Source organism: Clarias gariepinus, chromosome 7 (assembly GCF_024256425.1).
Source record: "Clarias gariepinus isolate MV-2021 ecotype Netherlands chromosome 7, CGAR_prim_01v2, whole genome shotgun sequence".
Classification (NCBI taxonomy): domain Eukaryota; kingdom Metazoa; phylum Chordata; class Actinopteri; order Siluriformes; family Clariidae; genus Clarias; species Clarias gariepinus.
Genome location: NC_071106.1, coordinates 40257770 through 40276746, shown reverse-complemented (window position 1 = coordinate 40276746; position 18977 = coordinate 40257770). Strand labels below are relative to the sequence as shown.

At 41.8% G+C, this 18977-nt stretch overlaps 1 long non-coding RNA gene across 1 annotated transcript; it reads right to left on the bottom strand.

Moving 5' to 3' along the window:
- Positions 1-1108, bottom strand: LOC128527570 (uncharacterized). The gene is made up of 3 exons (XR_008360890.1): positions 962-1108; positions 820-875; positions 1-390 (listed from the first exon to the last, which is right to left on the bottom strand). It is a non-coding gene; the product is annotated as an uncharacterized LOC128527570 (long non-coding RNA).
- Positions 1109-18977: the final 17869 nt, after the last annotated feature.

Here is an 18977-nt window from a genome sequence, read left to right as displayed (position 1 = left end):
TTCTGTTCCATAATTTTACTGTTTTTATGTATTATTTGTGTTAAGTTGGAAAATGGCGTACAGCCTTAAAGGGATGAATGTTAGGTTTCGGTTCAACGGCAGGACAACCACAAAACCTGCCAACCAATAAACAGACACCAGAACCCAGAGAGAGTTTCGAGTTTTGTGGTTTTTGTGGTTGGTTCTGGAGTCTTGTTTTGATTGGCAGGTCAGGGTTGACCCGGCGCTGTTCACTGCAGACCCGCTGGACCCCGAGTGCAGACTGCAGGGGGAGTCTGGTCCTCTTCAGGAGGGCATGGCCCCCACATGAGGTCTGACACAGGGGACAGAAGGACTGAGTGACACACCCCTTGGAGGGTATGATTTAACTCCTCTTCCTCTTTTAAAGAACTGTAAGGGTGAGAACAAAACAGTCTTGTCAGCTCACACACACTCACACACACACGCCTAGTTACCCATAGTTACAGAAACACACGCGCGCGCACGCACAATCTGTCACCTGACTCTGACTAACACACAGCCACGCCCAGCCTGTAACACACAGACACATCAGGATCACGCACCCTGTGTTCCCCTGTTCCCCCTCACACAGATGTTCTTCCTAGTAGAAATCCTCGAGAATGAACTGGACTGGACAGGAACTGTGTTACTGATTCTGTTTATTATATATTTATACTGATTCTTTAGCTTTACACTTAGATAGTATTGAAGATATCTGAGACTGAAGCAGTCACACACACACACACACACACACACACACACTGTTTCATTAAATCCTTACAATAATAAACACACACATTGTCAGAAATAATAACTTACAGATAAGATGCAAGCGCAGTCTACATGACTGAAGAAATCCTCTCGGAGCAGCAGAGCTGAGGACCAACAACACAACAACATTATTATTGTTTATTGTTTATGTTAATAATTAAAAGCTGAAACACAAACTCCAGACACTCACCCTGAACGCTCTGAGTTTCTGCTCCTGCAGACTGAAGGAGTCCGGAGAAAAGAAAGGACAGACTGTCTCTCCTGCTCTCTATTTATACTCTTACACACACACACACACACACACACACACACACACACACTGACCACGCCCACATCACCAGACTGGGGACTTAAGTTTCGATTTCTACAAAACTGAAATTCAGTTCAGGAACAAACAGATCTGAAAGTGTTAATAAAGCTTTAACATGAATGATGTAAATCTTACAGGTGTTTAATCATCTGCTTTTCCTAAAACTCACCCCGGAACACTGACTCAGACCAGGGTGCACTTATTTAGGATTATAACTTTTGTTTATTTCACATTAGGTGACAGTCCTAAAGCTGCTATTAATCTCTGCTCTGGCATTTACACCCTTATTACCTAAAAAGCGTGTGTGTGTGTGTGTGTGTGTGTGTGTGTGTTTAAAACCTTCCTGTAAAAATTCAGTAACGGTTTAATTGTATTTTTGTTTTCAAGGGCTACTTTAGTTTCTTTTTCCAGCCTCTTTGGAAATATAAATCACAGATCTGTTTCATTGCCTAATCTGATAAATATAAAGATTTGTGAATGTTTCCAGGTGAACCTTTAACCGAAGGAATTTTAAGAGAACTTCTCACTGCTTAAAAAAATTAACCAAAATAAAAAAAACACTTCTTTACAGACTTAAATTGAACATCCTGTTGTTTGTTCGTTTGTTTGCTGTATAAAGCATTAAATGGTCTCGCGCCGCAGTATCTGAGCGAACTGCTAGTGTCTTACGATCCGCCACGCCTACTTCGATCAAAGGATGCAGGCTGCTTGTCAGTACCGCGTATTATGAAAAATACAGCTGGGGGCAGAGCTTTTTCTTACAAAGCCCCAAAGTTATGGAATAGTCTTCCAAATAGTGTTCGGGACTCAGACACAGTCTCAGTGTTTAAGTCCAGGCTAAAAACCTATTTATTTAGCCAAGCATTTTTATAAATAGATTAGCCTTAGGTAAGGGAGCAGATCTGGGGGACTCATGGACGTAGAGTATTATGGTGAACTGGTATGTTTGGATGCTGTCTTCCTCACTCTCATTGATCACTCAGGTTTGTTGACGGTGAGGTGATTGGTTGCTTTACATCTCAGTTCCCCCTCATGTTTGTGTTTCCTTCTGGCTCTCCCTTTTAGTTATGATGTCATAGTTAGTCCTGCCGGAGTCTTTGCTTGCACTCTACAGTTAATATACATTCACATTATACATTGTGTGACTGTGACCAGACCTAACTGTTATCTCTCCTGTTTTCTTTTTGTCTCCCTCTCTCTCTACCTGTCTCTCTCTCTCTCACTATACATGTCTCTCCTGAGCTGCCAGTGATTCAGACTCCCTCTGCCCTCTGGACCTGTCTGACTCGTCCTGGTGTCCCTGTTCTGGTTGGAAATCTTATTGCATGGAGCCCTGTGTGGGGGGGCTCCACTTTACTATGAAGACGGTCCTGTCCTCGGCTGATGCAGACAGCTGTTCTCTGAGGACTCGTGACTGCAGTCGCTTGATAGTTCAGGACTGGAGTTTCCTACAGTCTACCTGAGCCTCCAATAACAAACTGGACTCCATATGAACTTCTCCACATCTTCTGTTATACTGACCTTCCAGCCTCCTAACACACAGTATGAGTGCAGATCAATCCCTGCTATCCGTTATCACCCAGATGAGGATGGGTTCCCTGTTGAGTCTGGTTCCTCTCAAGGTTCTTCCTATTACCATCTCAGAGAGTTTTTCCCTCAGCACCGTCGCCCTCGGCTTGTTTATCAGGGACGATCTTATAATTCTGATTCACACACATTCACAGTTCATACACACTTAAATAATTCTGTTGTTTCTGTAAAGCTGCTGTGCAACAATGACAATTGTTAAAAGCGCTATAAAATAAAATTGAATTGTAGTCCTACACTTTGTCTTTTAAACACAGCGTTCATGGTCTGGATTAAACGTCACACTGCCACTGGATGAGGTTAGAGGTGTAACACCTCCAGAGAACAAACACAGACCTCCTGCAGCCTCGCCTCGAGCTTCCTCTTAACCTCCACTGTCTGAATCCACCAGCGTGTGTGTGTGCCAGTGTGTGTGTGTGTTACTGTACATGATACAACAGTTAGTTCTGACCAACAGGCGTTCCACGAGTGCTGATATCAGACAGTAACAGCACTGGGATGTTTAACTATACTGTACATATTACTCGGCCTCGCAGCTGTTCTACAGTCGTTAGTAACCGAACCACCCGCATTCTTTTACTCACAGCTACAAAGCTGACTGGCTTTAAACACAAGGCTGAATCCCAAATCCCTCTCTAACCACTGATCAAGGGCACTACATGGTATGTGGAACTAGGGATTGTTACTAAACGTTTTTACGTTGAGGCCTGTTTTTTTTACAGTGTAAGTACAAAATTCATTATTAAAAAAAAGACATGACACCAGAGACATGTTCTGTTTCATAGTTTTACTATTTACTATGTATTTTTTTGTGTTAAGCTGAAAAATGATGTACAGCATTTAAGAGTTAAGAATATTAGGTTTCTGTTCAACGACAGGGCAACCACTAACCCTGCCAACCAAGAAACAGGCACCAGAACCCATAAAGGGTTTTATTGCTTTCATTGTTTAGTGCATTAGTGCGTTCATGTCTTTGTGGTTGAACGCTCTGAGTTTCTGCTCCTGCAGACTGAAGGAGTCCGGAGAAAAGAAAGGACAGACTGTCTCTTCTGCTCTCTATTTATACTCTTACACACACACACACACACACACACACACACACACACACTGACCACGCCCACATCACCAGACTGGGGACTTGAGTTTTGATTTCCACAAAACTGAAATTCAGTTCAGAAACAAACAGATATGAAAGTGTTAATAAAGCTTTAACATGAATGATGTAAATCTTACAGGTGTTTAATCATCTGCTTTTACTAAAACTCACCTCGGAACACTGACTCAGACCAGGGTGCACTTATTTAGGATTACTGTTTATTTCGTGTTTTCTTTTTTCTTTCATTTCCATTCGAGGTCATCAATTAATAACCCCACATTATCTCCAAACGGAGACGTCTCCCCGAATGCGTATTATAAGTACTCCCTGTTTCATTCTAACCCTAACGCCCTCTGAAGCCCTGCATTAAGGCTCCTATAGACACTGTGACATCTTGTGGTGTGGCTCTCCATACCGCACCACGTAACAACTTATTAATGTTTCAGTTAAAACCTTTAAAGTCCTTTAAACCTTCAAAGTCATTTTAAGAGAACTCCGAACTGGTTTAAAGAAAGAAAAGAAAAAACACTTCACAACACGTCCTACTGTTTGTTTGTTTGTTTGTTTGTTGTAATCCTGCACTTCCTGTAAAAAGAAACCTGGATTGGACCTTACACTGCCATGTTGAGGTTTGCGGTGAACTTTGTAAATGTAAGGGCAGGGCGGGGATTTCTACAGAAGACGAGTGTGGAAACTTAAGCTGATGGTTTTACACTCGCGCTGTTATCAAACACCTCCAGAGAACTAACACTGACCTCCTGCAGCCTCGCCTCGACCTTCCACTTGCCAGGGTGTGTGTCAGTGTGTGTTACTGTGCATTAGTGTGGGTAAATGTGTATCATTACACAACAGTTATTTTAGACTGAGTAATCCGATTGGATAAGAGGCGTAATTCCATGAGTGATGATAACAGACAGTAACAGCACTGTGCTGCGTAACAACAGTGGTGTGAAAAACTATTTGCCCCCTTCCTGATTTCTTATTCTTTTGCATGTTTGTCACACAAAATGTTTCTGATCATCAAACACATTTAACTATTAGTCAAAGATAACACAAGTAAACACAAAATGCAGTTTTTAAATGATGGTTTTTATTATTTAGGGAGAAAAAAATCCAAACCTCAATGGCCCTGTGTGAAAAAGTAATCCACTGAATCTAATAACTGGTTGGGCCACCCTTAGCAGCAATAACTGCAATCAAGCGTTTGTGATAACTTGCAACGAGTCTTTTACAGCGCTCTGGAGGAATTTTGGCCCACTCATCTTTTCAGAATTGTTGTAATTCAGCTTTATTTGAGGGTTTTCTAGCATGAACCGCCTTTTTAAGGTCATGCCACAATATCTTAATAGGATTCAGGTCAGGTGTCATGGTTCCATCTATCACAGCAAGCCTTCCAGGTCCTGAAGCAGCAAAACAACCCCAGACCATCACACTACCACCACCATATTTTACTGTTGGTATGATGTTCTTTTTCTGAAATGCTGTGTTACTTTTACGCCAGATGTAACGGGACACGCACCTTCCAAAAAGTTCAACTTTTGTCTGGTTGGTCCACAAGGTATTTTCCCAAAAGTCTTGGCAATCATTGAGATGTTTTTTAGCAAAATTGAGACGAGCCTTAATGTTCTTTTTGCTTAAAAGTGGTTTGCGCCTTGGAAATCTGCCATGCAGGCCGTTTTTGCCCAGTCTCTTTCTTATGGTGGAGTCGTGAACACTGACCTTAATTGAGGCAAGTGAGGCCTGCAGTTCTTTAGATGTTGTCCTGGGGTCTTTTGTGGCCTCTTGGATGAGTTGTCTCTGCGCTCTTGGGGTAATTTTGGTCGGCCGGCCACTCCTGGGAAGGTTCACCACTGTTCCATGTTTTTGCCATTTGTGGATAATGGCTCTCACTGTGGTTCACTGGAGTCCCAAAGCTTTAGAAATGGCTTTATAACCTTTACCAGACTAATAGATCTCAATTACTTTTGTTCTGAATTTCTTTGGATCTTGGCATAATGTCTAGCTTTTGAGGTGCTTTTGGTCTACTTCTCTTTGTCAGGTAGCTCCTATTTAAGTGATTTCTTGATTGAAACAGGTGTGGCAGTAATCAGGCCTGGGAGTGACTACAGAAATTGAACTCAGGTGTGATAAACCACAGTTAAGTTATTTTTTAACCAGGGGGGCAATCACTTTTTCACACAGGGCCATGTAGATTTGGAGTTTTTTTTCTCCCTTAGTAACGTAAACCTTTATTTAAAAAACTGCATTTTGTGTTCAATTATGTTATCTTTACAGTCTGGATGTGTGTGCCCGAATGCTTCGGTACCTTTTTCCAGATGGCAGGAGTGTGAAGTGTGTGTGAGAGGGGTGTGTCCGATCAGCCACAATGCTGGTGGCTTTGCAGATGCAGCGTGTGGTGTAGATGTCTTCAATAGAGGGAAGAGAGACCCCGATGATCTTCTCCGCTGTCCTCACTATCCGCTGTAGGGTCTTGCGGTCCGATATGGCACAATTCTCAAACCAGTCAGTGATGCAGCCGCTCAGGATGCTCTCGATAGTTCCTCTATAGAAGGTGGTCAGGATCGGTGGTGGAAGCTGGGCCTTTCTCAGTCTTCTCAGAAAGAAGAGACGCTTGGGCTTTCTTGTGCAGGGGGCTGGTGTTGAGGGACCAGTTGAGGTCCTTCTCCAGGTGGACACCCAGGAATTTGGTGTTTTCGACAATCTCCACAGAGGAGCCATTGATGCTCAGCAGAGAATGGTCGCCTCGTGTCCTCCTGAAGTCAACAACCATCTCCTTTGTCTTGTCAACATTTAGAGACAGGTTGTTGTTGTTACACCAGTCCGTTAGCCTCTGCACTTCCTCTCTGTATGCTGACTCGTCATTCTTGCTAATGAGACCCACCACGGTCGTGTCATCAGCGAACTTAATGATGTGATTCTAACTGTGTTTTGCAGTCGTGAACAGCAGGGGACTGAGCACACAGCCTTGTGGGGCCCCAGTGCTCAGTGTGGTGGTGCTGGAGGTGCAGTTCCCGATCCGTACTGACTGAGGCCTTCCGGTCAGAAAGGCTAGGATCCAGTTGCAGAGGGAGGTGTTCAGGCCCAACAGGCTCAGCTTCCCGATCAGTTGTTGGGGGATGATAGTGTTGAATGCTGAGCTGAAATCTAAGTACAGCATTCGAACGTATGTGTCCTTCTTGTCCAAGTGTGTGAGGGCAAGATGGAGTGTAGTGGAGATGGCCAGTATGCAGACAGTATGGGAGATGGGACAGTATGCAAATTGCAGTGGGTCCAATGAGGGAGGCAGCAGGGTCTTGATGTGTCACATGAGCTGCTCGAAGCACTTCATGATGGTGGGTGTAAGTGCAACGGGATGGTAGTGATTGAGACAAGACACAGTAGACTTCTTGGGCACGGGGACGAAACTGAAACTGAACTGGTGTTGTTAGCATTTAGCTACAAACATACACAGCGCTGTCATCGCAGAGTAACTACGTTACCTTCGGGTGTGTTTTAAAAAGTTATATGTTCGCTAACTTCTGTTGTATATGTAATTTGTGCATTTCAATATTTGTAATTTAGTGAGGCATTTGTAGCGAGCAATTTGTGTATAAGCTGGCCCTGGCGTAGAGGCGTGTGGTTATAAAATAAATTACTTAATTGATTATAATAACTATATTCCTTAGGGTGTTCTTTGGAACAGGGAGCGGCATGCAGTTGCAGTTATACACGTGTGATGTGCATGATTTTTATTGTCTCCCTGACCTGGAGGCATGTGGACTCTGGACTACCTGAGGTTCGTTTTTCTGAGAGTGTTCTCAGAAACAGGGTAGATTGGCCAAATGCCTTATTAAATCACTATATTGTTATTTGATAAATGTGTGAATAATCTCCAAAGGTGTAAAGGCACGTGAATTTGAAATAGAATTCATATTCCTGATAGTGTTATCAGGGACGCGGAGATATTGCACATTTTTGATTATACACTTATAAATTACAGTATTCTTCAGTTTTAAATTAATACTTATACACTCTGTTCAACGTCACACTACCCGTAAGTTAAAAAAAAAAAAAAAAGCTTAAAGTGCCTGCTTAACTTAACGCTTGGTTTGTTTACTAACTGTAACTTACTAATAAAATGGGAAATGGTCGTTCCAAACAGTCTGTTACTCATAATGATTGGATGTATAATCAAGGATTTGGAATTTTTGTTCAACCTTTCATTAACAATTTGGCTGGATGGATGGAGGGTTCTTCTCAGTGGAGACACTATCCTAGAGAAGTGTAAGGGATCTCTACTAGAGGTCACTGTTTTGTTTGCAGTTTTTTGTTGGCAGACTCAGTTTCCCAGAAGGCACCTCAGTCAGGTGATGCGGGAGCTCACCTGATCCGAGGCAGATCATTAAATCTTCTATAAATAGCTGATTAGTCTGGGAAACTGGGTCATGCATGGTTGGTTTGTAATCACTGTCATGTATCTGGGCATTTTGTTTTGTTCTGTTTTTTGTTTACTTTTTATTTTCATCTATGTTTGAATTGAAGTTCTGTTCATTCTTTTGTCAGATAAGGCTCTAGTGTGGTCAATGCTATATGTTCATTGTGTTTTAGCGTGTGTGAAGCTAATTCGGTGTTGTGTCGTGTTGTGTGTTAGAATTTAGGTAAATAGTTAGCCTCTCTGTATCCTTAGCCTCTCTGTGTCCCTAGTCCAGTCATTAGCCCCCCCCCCCCCCGTGTCTCTCGTCCAGTCTCTAGTCTCTCCGTGTCTTTCCTGTCTCTCGTCTGTGTCTCTAGTCTTGTTTTGTCCCGTTGCAGCTCCATGCTCAGTTTGTGTGTACTATGTGTTATATCTATAAGCCTGTGTTTTGCTATAGGGCTTATAATCTCTGTAACAGGTATTAGAGCCTGTACTCGTCCTTAAGCCTGTGTTTTGCTATAGGGCTTATAATCTGTGTAACAGGCATTAAAGCCTGTATTCATCCTGTATGTAATGTCTAAGAGCTTGTGTTTCACCCTGGAGCCTACGTCTTGTATGTGCCATCATAGCGCCGGTGTCTCACCATATCACCTGTGTTTCACACTATGCCTTGTTATAGTTTAAGTTTGTTGTTTGGTCTCGTCAGTGTGCCTGTTTCTATGTTATTATTTCAGTAAAGACTCTTTTGTGGAAAACACCCTGCTGCTATACACCACAGTTGATGCTAATGGAGACACATGGAGTGCTTATTATTAATAATGGGCAGATTACAAACATGTTGATAACATGTTCACTCAACTTAAAGCTTTTCTTGTAAAGAAATACCAGTCTTCATGTGATCTCATGGTGGCATCTATCAGACAGGAACCAGGTGAATCAGCAACTGCCTTTTAATAGGTTTAAAACTGCATGGTCTGAACACGAAGAACTTCCCTTTGGTCATAATATTACTGCACATTTCAATTCAATTCAATTCAATTTTATTTATATAGCGCTTTTAACAATAGTCATTGTCTCAAAGCAGCTTCGCAGAGACAACTCATCCGAGAGGCCACAAAAGACCCCAGGGCAACATCTAAAGAACTGCAGGCCTCACTTGCCTCAATTAAGGTCAGTGTTCACGACTCCACCATCAAAAAGAGACTGGGCAAAAATGGCCTGCATGACAGATTTCCAGGGCGCAAACCACTTTTAAGCAAAATAAACATTAAGGCTCGTCTCAATTTTGCTAAAAAACATCTCAATGATTGCCAAGATATTATTAAGATTAAGATATTGTGGCATGACCTTAAAAAGGCGGTTCATGCTAGAAAACCCTCAAATAAAGCTGAATTACAACAATTCTGCAAAGATGAGTGGGCCAAAATTCCTCCAGAGCGCTGTAAAAGACTCGTTGCAAGTTATCACAAACGCTTGATTGCAGTTATTGCTGCTAAGGGTGGCCCAACCAGTTATTAGATTCAGGGGATTACTTTTTCACACAGGGCCATTGAGGTTTGGATTTTTTTCTCCCTAAATAATAAAAACCATCATTTAAAAACTGCATTTTGTGTTTACTTGTGTTATCTTTGACTAATAGTTAAATGTGTTTGATGATCAGAAACATTTTGTGTGACAAACATGCAAAAGAATAAGAAATCAGGAAGGGGGCAAATAGTTTTTTACACCACTGTAAATAATTCTGTTTTTTTTTTTTTTTGTTAAGCTGCTTTGCAACAATGATAATTGTTAAAAGCGCTATACAAATAAAAATGAATTGAATTGAATTGTAGTCCTACACTTTGTCTTTTAAACACAGCGTTCATGGTCTGGATTAAACGTCACACTGCCACTGGATGAGGTTAGAGGTGTAACACCTCCAGAGAACAAACACAGACCTCCTGCAGCCTCGCCTCGAGCTTCCTCTTAACCTCCACTGTCTGAATCCACCAGCGTGTGTGTGTGCCAGTGTGTGTGTGTGTTACTGTACATTATACAACAGTTAGTTCTGACCAACAGGCGTTCCACGAGTGCTGATATCAGGCAGTAACAGCACTGGGATGTTTAACTATACTGTACATATTATTGGCCTCGCAGCTGTTCTACAGTCGTTAGTAACCGAACCACCCGCATTCTTTTACTCACAGCTACAAAGCTGACTGGCTTTAAACACAAGGCTGAATCCCAAATCCCTCTCTAACCCTCGATCAAGGGCACTACATGGTATGTGGAACTAGGGATTGTTACTAAACGTTTTTACGTTGAGGCCTGTTTTTTTTACAGTGTGAGTACAAAATTCATTATTAAAAAAAGACATGACACCAGAGACATGTTCTGTTTCATGGTTTTACTATTTTTTATGTATTTTTTGTTTTAAGTTGAAAAATGCCATACAGCTTTGAAGAGTTAAGAATATTAGGTTTCTGTTCAACGACAGGGCAACCACTAACCCTGCCAACCAAGAAACAGGCACCAGAACCCATAAAGGGTTTTATTGCTTTCATTGTTTAGTGCATTAGTGCGTTCATGTCTTTGTGGTTTTTGTGGTTGGTTCTGGTGTCTTCTTCTCCGCTGTCCTCACTATCCGCTGTAGGGTCTTGCGGTCCGATATGGCACAATTCTCAAACCAGTCAGTGATGCAGCCGCTCAGGATGCTCTCGATAGTTCCTCTATAGAAGGTGGTCAGGATCGGTGGTGGAAGCTGGGCCTTTCTCAGTCTTCTCAGAAAGAAGAGACGCTGTTGGGCTTTCTTGTGCAGGGGGCTGGTGTTGAGGGACCAGTTGAGGTCCTTCTCCAGGTGGACACCCAGGAATTTGGTGTTTTCGACAATCTCCACAGAGGAGCCATTGATGCTCAGCAGAGAATGGTCGCCTCGTGTCCTCCTGAAGTCAACAACCATCTCCTTTGTCTTGTCAACATTTAGAGACAGGTTGTTGTTGTTACACCAGTCCGTTAGCCTCTGCACTTCCTCTCTGTATGCTGACTCGTCATTCTTGCTAATGAGACCCACCACGGTCGTGTCATCAGCGAACTTAATGATGTGATTCGAACTGTGTGTTGCTACACAGTCATGATTCAGCAGTGTGAACAGCAGGGGACTGAGCACACAGCCTTGTGGGGCCCCAGTGCTCAGTGTGGTGGTGCTGGAGGTGCAGTTTCCGATCCGTACTGACTGAGGCCTTCCGGTCAGAAAGGCTAGGATCCAGTTGCAGAGGGAGGTGTTCAGGCCCAACAGGCTCAGCTTCCCGATCAGTTGTTGGGGGATGATAGTGTTGAATGCTGAGCTGAAATCTAAGTACAGCATTCGAACGTATGTGTCCTTCTTGTCCAAGTGTGTGAGGGCAAGATGGAGTGTAGTGGAGATGGCATCGTCCGTTGAGCGGTTAGGACAGTATGCAAATTGCAGTGGGTCCAATGAGGGAGGCAGCAGGGTCTTGATGTGTCACATGAGCTGCTCGAAGCACTTCATGATGGTGGGTGTAAGTGCAACGGGATGGTAGTGATTGAGACAAGACACAGTAGACTTCTTGGGCACGGGGACGAAACTGAAACTGAACTGGTGTTGTTAGCATTTAGCTACAAACATACACAGCGCTGTCATCGCAGAGTAACTACGTTACCTTCGGGTGTGTTTTAAAAAGTTATATGTTCGCTAACTTCTGTTGTATATGTAATTTGTGCATTTCAATATTTGTAATTTAGTGAGGCATTTGTAGCGAGCAATTTGTGTATAAGCTGGCCCTGGCGTAGAGGCGTGTGGTTATAAAATAAATTACTTAATTGATTATAATAACTATATTCCTTAGGGTGTTCTTTGGAACAGGGAGCGGCATGCAGTTGCAGTTATACACGTGTGATGTGCATGATTTTTATTGTCTCCCTGACCTGGAGGCATGTGGACTCTGGACTACCTGAGGTTCGTTTTTCTGAGAGTGTTCTCAGAAACAGGGTAGATTGGCCAAATGCCTTATTAAATCACTATATTGTTATTTGATAAATGTGTGAATAATCTCCAAAGGTGTAAAGGCATGTGAATTTGAAATAGAATTCATATTCCTGATAGTGTTATCAGGGACGCGGAGATATTGCACATTTTTGATTATACACTTATAAATTACAGTATTCTTCAGTTTTAAATTAATACTTATACACTCTGTTCAACGTCACACTACCCGTAAGTTAAAAAAAAAAAAAAATCTTAAAGTGCCTGCTTAACTTAACGCTTGGTTTGTTTACTAACTGTAACTTACTAATAAAATGGAAAATGGTCGTTCCAAACAGTCTGTTACTCCTAATGATTGGATGTATAATTTGGCTGGATGGATGGAGGGTTCTTCTCAGTGGAGACACTATCCTAGAGAACTGTAAGGGATCTCTACTAGAGGTCACTGTTTTGTTTGCAGTTTTTTGTTGGCAGACTCAGTTTCCCAGAAGGCACCTCAGTCAGGTGATGCGGGAGCTCACCTGATCCGAGGCAGATCATTAAATCTTCTATAAATAGCTGATTAGTCTGGGAAACTGGGTCATGCATGGTTGGTTTGTAATCACTGTCATGTATCTGGGCATTTTGTTTTGTTCTGTTTTTTGTTTACTTTTATTTTCATCTATGTTTGAATTGAAGTTCTGTTCATTCTTTTGTCAGATAAGGCTCTAGTGTGGTCAATGCTATATGTTCATTGTGTTTTAGCATGTGTGAAGCTAATTCGGTGTTGTGTCGTGTTGTGTGTTAGAATTTAGGTAAATAGTTAGCCTCTCTGTATCCTTAGCCTCTCTGTGTCCCTAGTCCAGTCATTAGCCCCCCCGTGTCTCTCGTCCAGTCTCTAGTCTCTCCGTGTCTTTCCTGTCTCTCGTCTGTGTCTCTAGTCTTGTTTTGTCCCGTTGCAGCTCCATGCTCAGTTTGTGTGTACTATGTGTTATATCTATAAGCCTGTGTTTTGCTATAGGGCTTATAATCTCTGTAACAGGTATTAGAGCCTGTACTCGTCCTTAAGCCTGTGTTTTGCTATAGGGCTTATAATCTGTGTAACAGGCATTAAAGCCTGTATTTATCCTGTATGTAATGTCTAAGAGCTTGTGTTTCACCCTGGAGCCTACGTCTTGTATGTGCCATCATAGCGCCGGTGTCTCACCATATCACCTGTGTTTCACACTATGCCTTGTTATAGTTTAAGTTTGTTGTTTGGTCTCATCAGTGTGCCTGTTTCTATGTTATTATTTCAGTAAAGACTCTTTTGTGGAAAACACCCTGCTGCTATACACCACAGTTAATGCTAATGGAGACACATGGAGTGCTTATTATTAATAATGGGCAGATTACAAACATGTTGATAACATGTTCACTCAACTTAAAGCTTTTCTTGTAAAGAAATACCAGTCTTCATGTGATCTCATGGTGGCATCTATCAGACAGGAACCAGGTGAATCAGCAACTGCCTTTTAATAGGTTTAAAACTGCATGGTCTGAACACGAAGAACTTCCCTTTGGTCATAATATTACTGCACATTTCAATTCAATTCAATTCAATTTTATTTATATAGCGCTTTTAACAATAGTCATTGTCTCAAAGCAGCTTCGCAGAGACAACTCATCCGAGAGGCCACAAAAGACCCCAGGGCAACATCTAAAGAACTGCAGGCCTCACTTGCCTCAATTAAGGTCAGTGTTCACGACTCCACCATAAGAAAGAGACTGGGCAAAAACGGCCTGCATGGCAGATTTCCAAGGCGCAAACCACTTTTAAGCAAAAAGAACATTAAGGCTCGTCTCAATTTTGCTAAAAAACATCTCAATGATTGCCAAGACTTTTGGGAAAATACCTTGTGGACCGACGAGACAAAAGTTGATTTTTTTGGAAGGTGCGTGTCCCGTTACATCTGGCGTAAAAGTAACACAGCATTTCAGAAAAAGAACATCATACCAACAGTAAAATATGGTGGTGGTAGTGTGATGGTCTGGGGTTGTTTTGCTGCTTGAGGACCTGGAAGGCTTGCTGTGATAGATGGAACCATGACACCTGACCTGAATCCTATTAAGATATTGTGGCATGACCTTAAAAAGGCGGTTCATGCTAGAAAACCCTCAAATAAAGCTGAATTACAACAATTCTGCAAAGATGAGTGGGCCAAAATTCCTCCAGAGCGCTGTAAAAGACTCGTTGCAAGTTATCACAAACGCTTGATTGCAGTTATTGCTGCTAAGGGTGGCCCAACCAGTTATTAGATTCAGGGGATTACTTTTTCACACAGGGCCATTGAGGTTTGGATTTTTTTCTCCCTAAATAATAAAAACCATCATTTAAAAACTGCATTTTGTGTTTACTTGTGTTATCTTTGACTAATAGTTAAATGTGTTTGATGATCAGTGTAGGAGCCTATTTTGTTTGACTCAGTAACGAGTCACACAGTTTTTCTTTACCGCATCCGTGATTATTTGCATTTTTAAATTATATTTATTTTATTTTATTTTGTTTATTTATTGTATGTATCTTGAAGTGAAGGTTAAAGGACGATATCAGAAAAGAAAACGGAGTATGTCGATTCTATGGACACGGAGCGAGTAAGACTAAACTGAAACAAAAATGCGCACGCACATTAGTAAAGAAAACTAACTCCAGACGGATAAGGATGTGTTTAACACGAAGATTTATGGATGTTTTGAGGAACGATTAACCTTGCCATGTGAAATTGCTTTGGAGAATTATGCTCTAATTTCGGACATGCGGCATCATCTACATGCGATATAACGGCGCAGTTTCTTTGGAGATTTCTAAGGTAAAAATTAAACCTGACTTGCACAATTCAGTTACAAATACTGATACACTTGTTTGATGCTTTAAATTAACAAATGGATGACAACACAAAAACAACTGAGGATTGCTTTAGTACTAAAAGGCCAGTAAAAATGACAGAGAAGGCAAAGGAAGAAAAATTACACAGGCTTATGCAGTCAAGGAAAGCTAAACTGGCTCAGCTCACAAGCAAATCTAAGGAAATTCAACAACTTATGGATGATGCTGCGCATGTTGACACTGTTCGAACAAAATTAGAAACAGAATATAAAGGACTGTATAAAGACTTTTGTCAGCACAATCATGCTATTAAGGAGTTTATGATTGAAGATGATTATGCAAAGGACCAACATATGTGGTTCGAACCTAGAGCCTGCTCATGTGAGAAGTTCATCACTGAAGTCAACCAGTGGATGAAACAAGTTGCAGAAAATGCTGAGCAAGCACTACTTTGTGATTTGGAAATAAATCCTGATGACAGCATTTCTTCTGCGTCAGTAACTTCAAGTAAGAAGCTTAAGAAATATGGTTCAGTAGATGGCAGGTCTACAGCTTCTACAACTTCTTCTGCACGTATATCTGCTGAAGCAGAAAGAGCTGCACTACTTGTTAAACATGCTGCACTGAAGAAAAGACAAGATATTGAAAGGTAAGAGGCTGAACTGAAGGCTAAAAGAGAAGAATTGGAGCTAGAGGTTGCTCTAGCAGTGTCAGATGCAAAGATTAAAGTTATAAAGCAGTATGAGAGCTGTCGATCTTCAGAAGTTAGCCACAAAGAAAAGGATCGGGGGTCAGGTATCATAACACCATGTGAAGATGCGTTTCAACCACTTGGGTCACAGTCAATTAATAACCCATTAACAAATGTGTCTTATGCTGGTAGAGAGGGAAACGTAGTTGATACTTTACGTGATGCTGTGGAGCGACAAGCCAATATTGCGGAATGCCTAGTGAAGCATCAGAAAATGTCCATGCTTCCTTCAATTGACATACCCATTTTTAAAGGAGATCCTCTTGATTATAAGCTGTTCATTCGGGCCTTCGAACATGGAGTTGAAGATCGTACTGATAATGATAAAGACCGTTTGTACTTTATGGAACAGTACACAACTGGAAAGCCTAAGGAACTAGTTCGTAGCTGTCTGCATATGAACCCAGCAGAAGGCTATCATAAGGCAAAGCAGCTTCTGAGAGAGCATTTCGGAAATGAGTATCAGATAGCAGTCGCATACATGAACAAAGCTCTACACTGGCCCTCTATCCGACCAGAAGATGGGGAAGCACTTCACTCCTTTTCATTGTTTCTTTCAGGATGCTGCAATGCAATGTCAGATGTAAGTTACATGGACGAGATGGATACTGCAGCAAATTTAAAAGCCCTTGCAGCGAAACTACCATACAAATTAAGAGAAAAATGGCGATCGGTGGCATGTGAAATTCAAGAGAAGCAAAGTGCTAGAGTGAAATTCAAAGATTTAGTTAACTTCATTAATAAGCAAGCAAAGATTTCTCTGCATCCAGTGTTCGGAGACATAAAGGAAAGTTCGAAAGGACAAGCCAAGTTGCATACAGAATCAAGCACTTATAAAAAGGCAGTAACAAAAGGGGTCTTCACAACTAGTGCTGTACCGATTGACAAAAGGGCTGAAGACAATGACAAACTTTTAGTTCATAGAGTGCAAAATGCACATGTCGACAGCCAAGGGAAACCATGCATCTTTTGTAAAGTATCACAACACAACTTGGAGTCATGCAAAAGGCTAAGGAGTAAGATGCATAAGGAGAAAATTGACTTTTTACGTAGCAAAGGCTTGTGTTTTGGCTGTCTAAAACACGGTCACATGAGCAAACAATGTAAGAACAGAATGAGCTGTAGTGAATGCTCTTTGCCTCATCCAACTTTGCTGCATATGAGGCCTAAGGAGACTGCTTGTCTTCCAGAAGACAAAACAGATATCTGTGACAGACAATCTGTTACAAGTGCGCTAGTCTATGCAGAAAAAGACACGAGTGGATACAAGGATACCCGTGAAAATGAATGTACTTTGTCAATAGTTCCCGTTCAAGTCAAGACTACGAAAGGTACACATTTGGTCAAAACTTTCGCCTTTCTTGACCCTGGTAGTTCGGACACTTTCTGTACAGAAGCATTGACGTCTGAACTGAAAGTGAATGAAAGAAAGACTAACATACTCCTGAGAACAATGGGAGAAGAAAAACAAGTCAAAACTCACATAGTGTCTGGATTGGAGATTAGTAGACTAGATGGTGATCAGTTCATCAAACTTCCTGATGTCTTCACACAAAGAGCTATTCCAGTTCACAAGGGCAATATTCCACATCAAAAAGACTTGGAGAGATGGCCGTATCTTAAGGATATTTGTCTTCCTAGCATTGAGGCAGAAATCGGATTGCTCATAGGAGCGAATGTGCCTGAAGTCATGGAGCCTTGGCAAGTTATTAGAAGTAAAGACAATGGACCTTTTGCTGTAAGAACTAAGTTGGGCTGGACAGTCAATGGACCGCTTAGGAACAGTAATGATGTCACAAGAAAGGGAAGGAGTGTTCCGGTGTCCGTGAATCGCATATCAGTAGCCAGATTGGAAGACTTGTGGCAACAGCAATTCAAGCAGGATTTCCCTGAAGCAGGAAAGGTGGATGATCAAATTGAAATGTCCAAAGAAGACCACCAGTTCATGAAAATGATGTCTGAGTCAGCTAAACTAGTGGATGGTCATTACAGCTTGTGCCTGCCTCTAAAGAACAAGGCTATTCAGATGCCAAACAACCGTGTGGTGGCTGAGCAACGGGCTCTGAATTTAAAAAGGAAATTAATTAGAAATCCAGATTTCCATACCGACTATACGTCATTCATGAACAATCTCATCCGAAATGACTATGCTGTTGAGCTGACAGAAAACAATGACAAACATACAGATGGCAAGATATGGTACCTGCCTCACCATGGGGTGTACCATCCTGTCAAACATAAACTAAGAGTTGTCTTTAATTGCGGGGCATCTTACCAAGGGATGTCATTAAACCATCAACTTTTACAAGGACCCAACCTCACAAGTAGTCTTGTTGGTGTCATTGCAAGATTCAGACAAGAAAAAATCGGCTTAATGGCAGATATAGAAGCTATGTTTCATCAAGTTCGTGTTCATGAGGAGGATTCTGAGTTTCTTAGATTTCTGTGGTGGCCTGACAGAGATTATAATAGAGACTTGGTAGAACATAAAATGGTTGTCCACCTATTTGGTGCTACTTCTTCGCCTAGCTGTGCCAGTTATGCATTAAGAAAGTGTGCTGAGGATCATGGGACATTATTTAAACCTGACATTGTTTATGCTGTTCTTCGAAATTTTTACGTAGATGACTGGATAAAGTCCACAGCCACTGAAACACAGGCGATAGAGCTGTATAATGGTCTACGAGCAATATGTTCCAAAGGAGGATTTCGCCTGGTCAAGTGGACTAGTAACAGTCGTACTGTGCTGGCAGCTATCCCTGAGAATGAACGGGCCGATAGAGTGAAAAACATGGATCTTGATCAGGAATTACTGCCAATGGAAAGAGCATTGGGTATCCACTGGGATGTTGAGTCAGACAAATTTCAATTCAAAATAGTCATTAAAGATCGTCCACTCATAGAAGAGGACTGCTCTCAATTGTTAGTTCTATTTATGACCCAATGGGTTTTCTTGCACCTGTAGTACTACCAGCAAAGATGATTCTGCAAGATTTATGTCGAAAGAAATTAGGATGGGATAATGATCTGCCAGAACAAGTAAAACAAAGGTGGACAGATTGGCTCAATGGTGAGATGCATTAAACCAGTGGATTTCGGAGAAGTTGTGATGGCCCAACTACATCACTTCGCAGATGCCAGTGAAGACGCATATGGTACGGCAAGCTATCTTCTTCTACGTAATCAACATGATCAGGTGCACTGTGCAATGATTATGGGGAAGGCCAGAGTCGCTCCGCTAA